Here is a 13,613-nt window from a genome sequence, read left to right as displayed (position 1 = left end):
TGGAGTCAGATTCTCACCTCTTCCCTCCTCCTGGGACCCTGCAAACACCACACACAGAGCTTTCCCCAAACAGGGCAGGTATTATTCCTGCCTTGCAATGGCTTTGCTGAGTTCCCCATGCCCTGGGGTGGTGCCATCCCTCTGGGTTTGCCCTGGGAGCTGAGCAGAGAGCTCAGCACTGCCTCTGCCCAGCACGTCCTTTCTGCCATCCTGCTTTCCCCTTGCTGGCTGCAGCCCCAGCAGCTCGTCCCCTATCCCTGCCAAGCCTTCCCCAGCCAGAGGAAAGGGATAATAATGCTGTGCCATGCACGAGGATTAATATTTTAAAGTGGGTTGAGGCTAAAGGGTGTTACATGGATCTGATCTGTGCTGCTGGAGGTCAGCAGAAGCTTTAGGATAAGGATGGCATAATAGTACTTAAAAAAAAAAAATTATGGTTTATTCTTTTGAAATCCAGTGATTTCCTGGAAGAACAGTGGGCGGTTTCAATGCAATGGAAGTTGATTACAAGACATGCAAACCCTGCATGGCCCCCAATGCCTGCCCCAGCCCTGGTGCCTCCCCTCCTCAGCGCCCCAAGTTCTGCTTGCAGAGCAGTTTATAGCGAGCTCTGTGCTGCAGAAATATTAAAACATGTAATCAGATGACTGCCTACATGTTGTGTTTTCCTTTGCAGGGGTGGTTTTTACTCTCAGCAGTGGCACGGGGTGCATTGCAGCCCTGGGGGATTTGTCCCATCTCACTTGGCACATGTCCCTGTGGCTGGGACATCACCCTCTGCGTGGGCACCCCAGTCTGGTTTGCAGATGAACTCCCAGACATGGAAAAAAGAAGCAGCTGCCCCTTTGCTGGTCCTTCAGCCACATAGACTGATGGTCCTTCTGCAGGGTGTGCCCCAGGGCTGGGTGGCAGGAATTTAGTGCCCTTTTTCTTTCCCCACATTGTGCAGGGATCCAGGTCAGGATCCTGTGCGGGGATCCAGGTCAGGATCCTGTGTAGGGATCCAGGTCAGGATCCTGTGCGGGGATCCAGGTCAGGATCCTGTGCAGGGATCCAGGTCAGGATCCTGTGTGGGGATCTAGGTAAGGATCCTGTGCAGGGATCCAGGTCAAGCTGCAGGTGGGCACTGGGTGATGCCTGGTTAAAGAGCCAGGGATGACCCACCCCAGCACACCTGAGTGTGCAAACACAGCTCCTATGGAGTGAATCCATCCCTGCTTTTACCATCCCTGGCAGCCCTGGCCCTGCTGGTGTTTGGTGTCAGTTTGTTGGCACACGCTGCCCGTCCCCTCATGGGATGTGCTGCATTATTCAGCAGAGAGATGAAAAACTGGAGGAGCTGCTGTTGGTCCTGCTGAAGCTCTCTGTTCCTGCAGCATTGAAAGGAGCAGTCATTACCTGTCTCCCCTTTCAGCTCCAATTTGCCAGGATGCACATTTCCTGGGAAGCTCTGCAGGGCTCCTGGGGCCGAGATAATTTATTTATAGGACTGACCTTAGAGCCACTTGGAAGTCTGTCTGCTGACATTTGTGCACTGTTGAGCACTTGTGGCAAGAAACTCCTTGTGTTTCCAGTTCCCCATCCAGCCTGAAAACCTTTTTGCAGCCTGTTTTGCTGTTGAGTAAACCCCTGGATGTCCCAGCTGGATTCCTCCCAGGCTCACTCACACCCTTTGCTCATTTTCCACACCTGTGTTTCCCTGTTTCCTCTCCACATCCAAAGCCTGTTCTCCCTCCAGACCCTGAGCAGCTCCATGGAACAGCACTCAGTGTTTCCCTGCTGTGGGATGCACCCCTTGTGCTGAAGCATTTTCACCAATTTAAGCTGGAAAGGTCACCAGGGTGAGCCAGCATTACCCAAACCTGCTCTGCCTCTGACCAGGGCAGATTATCAAAGGGCAGGTTCATGATCCATGGGCACACAAAGCTGCAGGCATGTTCAGGAGTGCCTGAGCTTCCCAGGCAATGTGACTGAGCTTTGTGTGTCCTGTTGCAAACAGCCAGGCTGGGCTCTCCCAGAAGGGTTTTGTTTGTACCCATGGGCTGTGAAGGGCTTTAAATAGCTCCTGACAATTATTTTAGGATTTTGAACAGGGAAAGAGCTGGTAAATGTCTTTGGGAAAGGTCTGATTGTTGCAGTGGGAGGGCAGGGACAGGGGAGTGTGGATGCAGAGGGATGTGTGGCTGCCCCATGATGGATGTGCAGTGACAGGACCCTTCTGACCACTGCTGTGTATAGGGGGAGGCAAACTTAGGGCTGAATCTTCTGCTGAAGCTGTTAAAATTCTCCAGCTTGGGATCTCTGATTGTGAACCATTTATCACTTTATGTGGCTAAGAGCAGAGAGAAAAACAAATCACCCTAAAACTCATCACTGAGTTGCTGCCACGGGACAGGGATCAGAATTTGGCATCTGGTGCTCACCTCCTTTTTGGGGATCTCAGAAGTGTTGGTTCCCAGGCATCTCCCTGAGGCCCTCCAGCAATCCCCTCTGTCCCCAGGTCCCTCAGTCCCTGCACCGTGCCTGCCCCTCACTGGGCAGCCCAGACGTTCATCCCACTGCTGCCTCAGCTGGGAACCAGAAGAAAACTCTAAAATCCCTCACAGAAGGGTGGGAGAGCCAAGCAGATCCCATTTCAACAGAGAAACACCAAGCATGAGGCAGGGGATGGTGGATCCCACTGGTTCCACCTGGGAATAAGCAGGGAATGAATTCCTGCCTGGCACAGCCAACTCCTTCACAGGCTTTGGGCTTCACTCACGGAAAACATTGATCTCTGCAAAGCAAAAGCACTAAAAATCTTCCAGGAAAAAAAGTGATTTATTTCTGCAGGGAAAAAATGGGACAGCTAAGGGAGAGAGAAGCAGAAGGGTGCCAGGGTGTCAGGAAGGCTTTGGGGACAGGATGGGAGGGGACATGGACACCCCATGGAGCAGTGGCAGAGCTGGACACCGAGCTGGAAGCCACATGTGCTGGTGCTGATGGTGGCAATCATTGCAGTGCCAGGCAGGGGAAGGGGGACCTGCAGCCTTCACTGGTGTCTGCAGTGTTTCTTGTCCCCACCCTGTTCCTGCAGGGCTGTGGTCATCACCTGAGCTCCTTAACCCTCCTCCACAATCTGCTCTGGAAGACGGGCTCTGAGGAGGCTTCATCCCATCCACACCTTCCCAGCTGATAAAGGACTTTTAGTCTCAGAAAGGTTCCCTTCAATTATTTTCATGTATTAGATATTCTGCAGCAGGAGCTGAGGTGGTCCATGACCTCTGAGACTTCTGAGTGAGAAATGGTGGTGATGCTCCATTTCATGAGGCAGACACTCAGCCTGGCTGGAAACTTCCTGAAAATGAGGTGAACTAAGGAGTTAGCAGCTTTTAAAGTGTCATAATGATGAAAGGAACTTTTGAAGTGTCATAATGATGAAAGAATTACAAAACCCTGAAGGTGGGACCAAGTCTTGACCCTTGTCTTGGGTTAATTCTGTGGGGGCAGTCCAGGACCTGGTGCTTTTCAAAGGGTTGCTCCAAGGGTTTATATTGGAGCAAAGGGAGGGAAACTTCAGATCTGCCATTGAATCAGGGGTGGGAGCTCTCTGACAAGCTCTAATTTGAAATCTCTGAAGTCTAGGAGAGAGCAGTCCTTTTAAAGTCTCAAACTGGTGGCAGCTCCAAGCTGGGACATGATGTGCAGTCAGGGAATGGAAATTCAGTCATGCAAAACAGCTAAACATAACAGCTGCTGAAAGAGAGCCTGCTCTGGGGGGGGGAAACAGGGAGGCTCAGCCTAGAAATTTATCCTCTCATGTCCTGCATGAGGCTTTTGGAAATTCCCCTTTAAACAAAGCAAAGTTTAACCCCTGGTTGGCACAATCCCTAAAACCCTGCCCTGCTCAGGTCTTCCCAATGCCTCTGTAGAATTAAGGGTTAAATCCTGTTAAATCCTGAAACCCATCCCTCTGTCAAGTGTCTCAACCACCTCCAAATCAGCTGAATTGGACTTGGAACCTGTCTTTGGCTCTTCATCAGACAACAGCTTCCATCTTATTTCAGAGAATTTCTGCTAAAGTAAAAAATTTAAGCAGAAAATTTGTTTTACTGGAAATCAAATTTGGAAAATTTGTATTACTGAAAATCTGAAAGGATTATTTCCCTCCAGTCTGGCTTACAGAAAATAACAAAGCGTCATGTGCCCTTGACCACACACATAAGTGATGAGGTAAACAAGGGAAGTTTATCTCACATCTGACTTACCAGGGGTTGTGGTGACCTACCCACAAGGTCTGTTTGAGCATTTTGCCTTTCACATGTTGTAATTTTGTTGTTTTCCTTGAAAAGCCATATCTATACTTGAGAAAACAAAAGGACAGAGGCACAAATGTGAGTGTACCACAGAACCCCATCAGCAATTTGTGGTTCCCAACTTCACAAACATCTTTCAATTCTGCTCATTTTCAGTCCTGCATGGGGCTTCCATAGGGTTTCCCACCTACCTACAGAGGAAAGGGGAATTTTCCTCCTCATAACAAATATTTGTTATTTTAGCTTCTGGTCACCACAAACATTTATTCAATTTTTTAAATGAATTTTGAATTTCATCTTTTTTGTGCCAGACCTCCTCATTTCTTTCCCTTGTGCTGATTTTTCATGCCTACATATGATTCATTTAATCTTTCCCAAAAGAGTGTAGCAAATTAGATTAACGAGGCAAATTAATAAACCAGCGTAGCTGTGAGACTTTGTACACTTTACTTACCAAGTGCAGCACATCATCCTTCACTCAGAGGCCCAGAATGAGTTATTAATGAACAGATTTTGCCATCCTTGGTGCAGTGTGCCTACTGCTGATGCCTTGTGCAGGCTGCCCTAGGACAGAGGCTGGACAGAGCTAAAGAATAAAGCAGGGATTTATTAAAGGCCTCCATGGATCCACCTTGGGCAGCACAAGAGCCCAGCCAGGACTGCACCCAAGATGAACCAAAATGGTCACAAAATGAACAAAATACACCCAATATGAGCCAAAATGGTCACAAAATGCACCCAAGATGAACCAAAATGGCCCCAAAATGCACGAGGGGCACGGGGTCTGTCCCTGGGATCAGTTCTGCTCCATTTGCACCTTGCAGTTCATTGTCCCATTCCAGCTTTAGCCCCTGCAGTCCCACCCTGCTTGTTTTTCTCTCTCCAGCCCACGGTGTTTGTGCTCCTGGGCTGAGATTTGGGTCATTTGTCCTTGGTGCCCAGCTGGAGCAGGAATTGTTTTGTCTCCCTGCTCTGTGCACAGAGCTCACCATCCCCTGATAGGAAGCCCAGACCCACACACTAAAGCAGAATAGAATCTGAAAAACATAAAAGCTAAACCTGAGGCATCACTGCCAACCTGGAATGCCACAGGAGTTTGGTGGCTGTGCCCTGGATGCTGATGGCCACTGCCACAGCTGGAACTGAGGTGTGCTGGCTGCTCTGAACCCCTGCCAAGAAATGCTCTGTAGAGCTGGAGATTTTATCACAGCCCATTGTAACCCGACAACAATGAAGCCATTAGAGCTTGGCCCCGAGCCCACAGCACTTGGAAATGTGACAAACTCACCTTTATGGGGACTAACAGCATGGTTTGTGGCTTTATCCATCAGTCCCAAAGTGACTGCACCTCCCACAGCCTTGCTGGGCTGAGTTTGGGGCTCTGCACCCTCCCTCTGAGCTTTGAGGCCTTTCCCATCATCAGGCACATGGAGATCTCAGGGTTTTCCCACCTGTTTCCCTGCTGGGGTCAGGAAAAAGCAGCCCAGGCTTTGCAGAGGCTCGGTTTAGGAGCAGTAACTCTCTGTATTGGGCTAGGGAAGGGGGAGAATGACCAGCAGGACCTGCCTCAGCTCCCTGAAACCCTGAGGGTGCCCAGCCCAGCTGTGGGGGATGCTGTGAGCTCTGGACAAGCTCACACTCCAAGCCAGGCCTGGAGCTCATGATCCTGATATTGATCTTTGTTTAATACAATAAATTAAGCAATTTAAACAGGCAGCACCTGGCAGGGCTCCTTGGCAGGCAGCCCAAGCTCTGGGGAGCATCACTGCTGCCTCTGCTCAGCCTCCCCCAGCAGCAGCTCTGGGAGAGGCACAGAAAGCTGGGAGAGACCAGGAGGGCAGGCTGAGCACACCCCCAGACAGCTTTTCTCTGAGCAGAGGGACTGGAAGATTTCTCTTTTCTCTTTCTAGAGACTGGAAGTTTATTTTTTTTTTTTTTTAATAATATTGCCCTTTCTGGTGAGTTTTTTCCTGTGGGGTGGCTCAGGGGACACCAGGGAAGGCCATAATCTGACAGGCTGCTTTTGCTGTCCAAGGCAAGGAATGCTGAGAGACAAGGAAGTGCACAAATCCAGATGGGATTTGGCTTTTTTTTAGTGGCTTTTTTGCAAAGTGCACCTGTGTCTGTTTGAACAGTTTTAAAAGACAGATCCTGAGCACAGGGAGGTGGGACAGAGCAGGGGCTCCTGTGTGCCCTGTTCCAGGTGGTCTCTGCAAACTCAGAGGTGCCTGAGCATGGGGATGATGCTGTCCTGATCCCCCCAGCTCTCTGGATTTGGAGATATCTGGGGATATCCACTGACTGGATATCCACTGACTGCCATGGGGCACCTGCTGGGAAGTGGGACCTTGGCTCTGGTTTAGTCAGACCCTAAAGCTTCACCCATCCAGGGTGGAGACAGAAACATTTATCTCATCATGGGGACTAATTTCTGTGCATTCTTTAGTCTGGGAACCCCACCTTCATCAGGGAGAATGGATCCAAGCACCCGAGAGCATCCTGCAAAGAGATTGGGTCACTGTCTGGAGCTGTGGCAGGTTTGGGACTGAATGTCTTCCCAAGTTCCTTTATAAGCAGAGTTTCCTACTTGTTTATGTCAATTGTGCCCTGTGTAATCTGTTTGGTTTGCCTGGGGGAACAGCAGGACACTAATTAATTAATGATGACAAGAATGACTCACTTTCCTTGTGCCCTCCTGTGGCACCTTCTTTGTCACAGGAGGAAGCAGGAGCACAGATCCTGTGCCAGGCTGTCTCCTGGGGAAAGGAGGGCAGCAAAATATGGATTTGTAGTGACTGTGCAGCATTTGTGTCCTGCCCAGTGTCACCACAGAAGAGGCTGCTCCGTGAACAGCCACTCAGTGCTCCCGAGGGAAGCTGGGAATGTTGGGATTTTAATAGCACTGGGATTAACTGCCTGCTTAAATGAGGAAAGCAATAGCTCTGTAATTAGTGTGTGACTTCCTGAGCAAAAATGGGAATGCTGCTTGCCCTGCTGCTCAGGGAAGGGGCCCAGCCTGGGCCCAGGGCAGGAAAGCTCCTCCTGCAGGCTTGGACATCCCCACTGCTCCCCCAAAATCCCGCAGCCTGCAGCAGCCCCAGCACTTCACAAAGGCTGCTGCAATTCCATCTGGGAATCTGCAAGGGTGGGAAATCTCACCAGGATTAAAATTCTCCCCCACAAGCTGTGGTCTAGTAAGAGCACAGAATTAACACCGTGTTTAGGACAAAATAAAACAAATCCAGATCTGACCACCTGTTCTGGAATAGGAGAGAGGCAGGAGGCTGGGCAGGGGGGAGGACCTGGGAACACCATGTGGAGGGGTCAGTTTTATTGGTGAGAGGGCAAAAAGCTCTTTGTTGTGGGCAGGTCCCTTCCCTCAGGCCATCCTGGCTGTCCCCAGACTGGGCTGAGTTCTCCATTCCCAAACAAGGCTTGGTCATATCCTCTTATGACAGCTTAGAGTCTGTCATTACTGCTCATTACCAGATTGACAGAGCACAGCCTGTCCTTGCTGCCCTGCCTGCAGCTAAAATCCTGCATGCAGGAGTCAGGAATCCCTGCTGCCATTAGAAATCATTAGAAATCCTAGAGGGAAAAAAGCCTCTGAACCCCAAACTCACAATCCCCCAAGGTCACAGTGTTAAAATAAAACACATATACATATATTTGTATTTTTTTTAACTAAAGGGAAAGATTTCCATGTTAAATTATTGCAACGCAGCCTGATTGAGCCCCTAAGAGTTCCCCTGTACATTTATTTTTCATGCCACACTGTATGAATGCAAGATTGAACATCACACAGCGTCATTTGGCCCCCGGCCAGGCAGAGGTTGGAAAATAATTCCCTTTTTTACAGATGTCTTTATCCATGTAGAATGGATAAGTTTAGACAAGAAGGATGTGAGCACTTCAGAGAAATTGATGTCCAGTGAAAGAAAAGCCCCACAAGGTCCTTGCCTATTTTCCTATGGATATTATGGAGAATCTCCAGGTGAGCTGGAGCCAGCAATGCACTGAGGTGAGAGCTAAGCTGGATGTTTACTTTCCTCCCACTTCCATTTGTGATCTGTAGCTAGGAACTGCTCAGTTCCCTATTTATTTAGTGGGAGATGATAGAATATTTCAGGATACAGCAGCCCATGTTCTGCCAATTCATAGGATAAACAGACAAAACGTTTCCTGGGGTTGGTTTGTCAGGAACAGCTGTTCTTTAGGATGTTGTAGGTATCTTTCCCTTCAAACTAATTTGATCAGGACTTAGGAAAACATCCACAAAATAAATACTCCACAGTTCAAGCAGACACTGCAGCTGCTCGGTGGGGAAGGTTTAAGCTATGGAAATAGGGAAATTGCTGCTCCACAGGAAGATGGGAGCTAAATATTTCCTCTGGTGTGGGAAGAGTTGTCAGGGATGTGGAGAAAAACAGAGCACCCAAGGGCAATTAGTGACTGGCAGATCAACATCATTTTCCTGTCTGAGCACTTGCTATTAACACTTGAGGACAAACAGGGTCAGGACTCACCTTTAAAATATTTTCTACACAAGGAGAGAGAGAGAGTGTGTCTAAATAGCAAAATATCTTCCTTTAACATTGTTTTATGTTTTCTTTCTTCATCTTCTCTTAGCCATTATTTTTGTGCTGAATGTTTTAATTTATCACCAAATACTCCTCTGTGCCATGTAAACTCCCTTGTCTGTTCAGTTTTAAAAGTGTACAGTGTTTTTTGAGACCATTTATTTAAAAAGAGCTTTTAAAATGAAGGTGGTTCATTGTACAGAACCCCCGAGACAGCTGCCAGGAGTGCTGCATAAATTACAGCCTCTTCTAGTGACCATTTAATGCAAGGAAGATGGAAAAAACCAGCATGCAGATGATGCTGAAAGCCAAGAACATTTTTCAAAACTCAAGGTCTTCACGCTAATAATGAAAAATTCCTTGTCTCTGCTGGGGGTGACCTTGTGAAAAGCAGCTTGCATGTGCGTCTCAAAACATCAGGGCTAAATTAGGTCTCCATAACGTGAGTGCAGTGTGAACTAGGGTGTCTGTGCTCCCCAGAGGGGCCAGTGTGCCTGGAGGTAACTTGTTCAGCCTAGTTCAGATGCAGAAAAATGCTCTGGGACGTGCTCAGGTGTGCTGAGCTGCAGGTGCTGCTTTCTCCCTGATCCAGAGGAAAGGACAGCTCAGAGCAGCTCACAGGTGAGGGGCTGTTAGAGAGGCGGATGCTGGATGAGAAGTGAAACTTCTTTCAGATGGGAAATGAGCAGCTCACAGGTGAGGGCTGCTGGATGAGAAGTGAAACTCTTCCTTTCAGATGGGAAATGAGCAGCTCACAGGTGAGGGGTGTTGGAGAGGAGGATGCTGGATGAGAGGTGAAACTCTTCCTTTCAGATGGGAAATGAGCAGCTCACAGGTGAGGGGTGTTGGAGAGGAGGATGCTGGATGAGAGGTGAAACTCTTCCTTTCAGATGGGAAATGAGCAGCTCACAGGTGAGGGGTGTTGGAGAGGAGGATGCTGGATGAGAGGTGAAACTCTTCCTTTCAGATGGGAAATGCTGCTGCCTGGAAGCTTCCAAACCCAGAGAGGTTGTGGTGAATGCTGGTGTGTTGAATCCAGGCTGGTTTGCACCAGCTCAGGAGCTCCAGCAGGATTCCAAAAGTGCTGCCAGGATGACCAGGAGATGACATGGAGCTGATGGAGTGTGTCTCTGGGGACATTTCCCATTTCTGGAGGCACCCCCATCACTTCAGGGTCCACCTCCAGCCTCGCTCTCTGCCTTGGACACTAGAGGCTGTAGGAGATCCCACAGAGCTTTGGAGAGCAAGTTTCAGAGTTTCTGGATAAGTTACAAAAGCTCCAAATTCTGTGATAATTTTTGTTTTTAGCAACATTTTTCTTTTTCTGGCAATTTTTCCTTACTCATTACTTTCATTACCTCTTTTGTAGAATTAAGTATTTTAGAACTTTGAAAATTGAAGCAGGAAAGAAATAGAGGCTTTTAATCAGCTCTAGCTATAAACTTGGATGAGAAATATCAATTAAATGATTTTTTTTTCGTGGTCCTTCCAGTATTAGGCTGGCAGAAAAAGAAGCCAAAACTGTTCTTGGTGTTCTAGGTTAATGGTTTGTGTTTCTAATCCATAATCTCTTTTATTTCAAGCAGTCTCACTACATTTGGGACTTCATGCTCTCTAGTCACATTATTTCTCAAGGAAAACCGGCTCAATTAAACTTCATTTGGGTTTGAAAGAGGCAGAGTGTGCATGTTTTGAGACAATTAGTGCAAGCTCAATCTGCTTATCAGGGAAAGAACAATCAGGGTCAGTCAGACCCTGGAACAAGGCTCAGAGAAGCCATCAGTGGGATCTCCACCCTTGGAGGGTTCAGACTCAAAGGTACAAGACCAGATTTTGTCTAGACTGTGCTTTGGCCAAGGAAAGCTGGACCAGAGGATCCTTGAGGTCCCTTCCAGCCTGCTCCTCTGGGATTCTGTGGCATTCTCTGATACACATCTAACCCCAAAGCCCTGTAAATCTGCAGGCAACATCTATGAGTACAAAAAATATTGTACAGGAGCCTCTGGGATGGGCTACAGCAGCCAGGAATCCCACTGCAGTGTCTGAGGGTATGGAAAGGATTATGTAGGTATTCTGTCAGATGAGGAAAATCAGCTAAACAGGGCATATCTACCCAAAATGCCAGGCAGAACACAGATGCTAACATCCCTTATTTTTCCTGGAGTGTTTCAGGAAGCCCTTGATCAGTATTAGATGTAAGGACTCAGCCTGAGTGAGCTGCTGGTGAGAGCAAATCTGCTCATCCCTCTGCACTGAGCTGGGGTATTGATCCAGCACTGGCACAAACAGAAATGCCTTCTGCACTCTGGCAATCAAAAACTGCAGGAAAAAACCTAACCAGCTGGTTTGTTTTGTTCCAAAACATTGGAATTATATTTTTAACTAATGAATTTGAGGAACTGATATTTGTGGTTCTCTTTTGGTCTCTGCTCTTAGTTTCTGACCCCTTTACACTTAGTTGATATTTTATGCTTTTCTGTGCTGCACTGAGGATTAGAAATCTACTTTGAAAATAAAGCCTCAGATTCTAACTCAACCACTTGACTCTAGAGGCAGAAGGTCTAGGACAGGAAGCAAACATTCCAAGAAAAACATGAAAATACTGACAGCTGACAGAAGTGAGATGTAACAGTGTTGAACTGAGAAGATCTAACAGGACCATATGCTGAGGCAGTCAGCAGCTCTGAGGGGAAGCCAAAGTCCAAGGGACTTTTCTCCAGGGGTTATCAAACCCAAATAAGAAGCAGCTATTTTGATTCTATTTTGATTCACCAGCAAGGCCTTATTTGGAATATTCTCTGATGTGAGAGGAAGACAGCCAAGAAATGAGCAGAGCTCAGCTTTGGAGCTGTGTGCTCTGGGGGAAGCCCAGCTCACTTGGCCTCTTCTCTGAGTGCCTGAGGACACTGGGAAAACTCTTGAGGATGAAGCAAATCAGGCAAGATGTGTACTTGGAATAAGAGAGTGAAAATTCAAAGCCAGGATAAGAGAAATAGAAACAAAATGAAATGGTAGAACTTCTGTTTCTTCAGCACAGAGGTTGGAAAGCTCTAAATCAAACAGGTTTGGGCTCCATTTGAGAAATGAGCTCCGTCATCTGAGGCAGGTGATCAGCCCCATTCATCTGAACAGCCTCTGCTTCTGACATGGGTAGCCTGGACTCTCATCTACATCAGGTTGGATGGGGCTTGGAGCATCCTGGTCCAGTGGAAGGTGTCCCCGCCCAGGGCAGGGGGTTGGAACAAATGATCTTTAAAGCTCCTTCCAACCCAAACCATTCTGTGGTTCTGTGATCAGCTGTGTGATCAATATTCCTAATATAACCAATGTAATGTGATGTTTCTATACCAGTGAAATGTGGCTTGTGGGCCATGGGCCAAATCTGGACTTTCTCCCCAGGCCTTGGGTGTTTGCCCAGGCCCCTTGACTGTAAAAGTTGGCTTGGCAGAGGGAGGAACCATGGCAAGTCTTGGGGAAACTGGGTGTGTGAGAGCCATGCCCAGGAAAAAAAGGACATGAATCCCTCCTGGCCAAGGATTTCAAAGATTCCACATCCAGTGAAGGAATGTGACCTTCCTGAGACTGAGCAGCTTCACCAATTTCCGATTATTCCAGCAGCAGCTCAACATTTTGCATAATTTTGTAAAGTTGGTTTTATTGATTAGGCTGAATTGCATTGTGCAGAGCTCAGTCAGCGGCTCAGCCCCTCTGCTGCTGTGGTAGTGGGATGGACAGAGAATGATGGCACATGGAGCTGGCTGGCTCAGGGCAGCAGGGGTTTACTCCTCAGGTAAATATCCTCCCAAGTTCTCTGATCCTTGCTCCTCACTCTGATTTCTGTGGGAGATCCAAGTCCTTGTGATATTTAGGCAATTTCAGCTGTACACAGCCCCAGAGATGCTCTGAATTGTCCTTTGGTGTTAGAGCCCTGTAAATTTACAGCTGTGCCTGGACATGGGCAGCTCCAGAGCTGCTGTCTCATACAAGTGGGAGCTTTTGAAGCTTAAACTTTCTTCACAGGGCTTAGGCAAGAGAAACTCAGATGCAGCTGAGACATGTGGTTGGAAAACGGAAGCAACACATTCCTGAAACACAAAATCTGTAATGTCTCAGGGTGGCAAGGATTATTTGGGAGACAGCAAACATACTTTTCACATGAAAGCAGCAATGTGTGCTACAAAAAGCCTGTTTATAATGCAGCTTACCTAGCAGACAGCCATGTCAAGCTGTCAGTGGAGAGAGGACTGACAACAAGCTAATGACCTCCTGCTGCTCAATAAATGTCTCAGCTTTGCTCCAGCATCTCTTTGTGCAGTGGGAGGGAGACAGAGACGCCAGGCAATGTTCTCTTGCAATTATTTTATTCTGTTTCTACCCATTCTTTTAACACAACATACAAGAAAGGCAGGCACAGCAGCTTTTGTGAGGCCTGATACAAGTAAACAGTTGCTCAAGCTATAATTACTAAATTATTTTCTTTTACATTTAGGAATAAAAGCAATCAAAGAACTGTCCTTCCAGAAAAATAATCTGTTTTGAAAATGATTTATTTTTCTGCTCCACTCATTGTATCTGTAAATAAGGCAAAGCATTATGAGGTACCCTGCTAGACAGCTTTCTGCAAGACTAAATTAGCAATAAGATGGAAAGCTACTTTTTATGCAGTTGTTGAAACTGCCTATTAGTGATGAAGAGGGCTAAGAGAAGGTACAGGTTTTTACAGAACACACCTCTAAAA

Source organism: Melozone crissalis, unplaced genomic scaffold (genome assembly GCF_028551555.1).
Source record: "Melozone crissalis strain CALT ecotype California unplaced genomic scaffold, PUWL_Pcris_2 ptg000019l_1, whole genome shotgun sequence".
Lineage (NCBI taxonomy): Eukaryota > Metazoa > Chordata > Aves > Passeriformes > Passerellidae > Melozone > Melozone crissalis.
This window is presented reverse-complemented; position numbering follows the sequence as displayed.